We start from the raw sequence: 200 nt of genomic DNA on the forward strand, positions 1-200 counted from the left end.
GGTTTCATCTCTTGTGTGGTTCTTCTTCTTCCAACAACCCTAGAAGTAGATAAATGAGCGTAGCCTCAAGGTGAGACAATCGCTTTGTTAACCGTTGGATTCTCGTTGGCTTTTCATTTGCACTACTACTTATTGCCGTTGTTATTTTATAGATCTTGCTAACTTAGCGGTATTACTTTCCTAGATTTGGTTAAATTCTG

Source organism: Dendrobium catenatum, unplaced genomic scaffold (genome assembly GCF_001605985.2).
Source record: "Dendrobium catenatum unplaced genomic scaffold, ASM160598v2 fragScaff_scaffold_1009, whole genome shotgun sequence".
NCBI lineage: Eukaryota > Viridiplantae > Streptophyta > Magnoliopsida > Asparagales > Orchidaceae > Dendrobium > Dendrobium catenatum.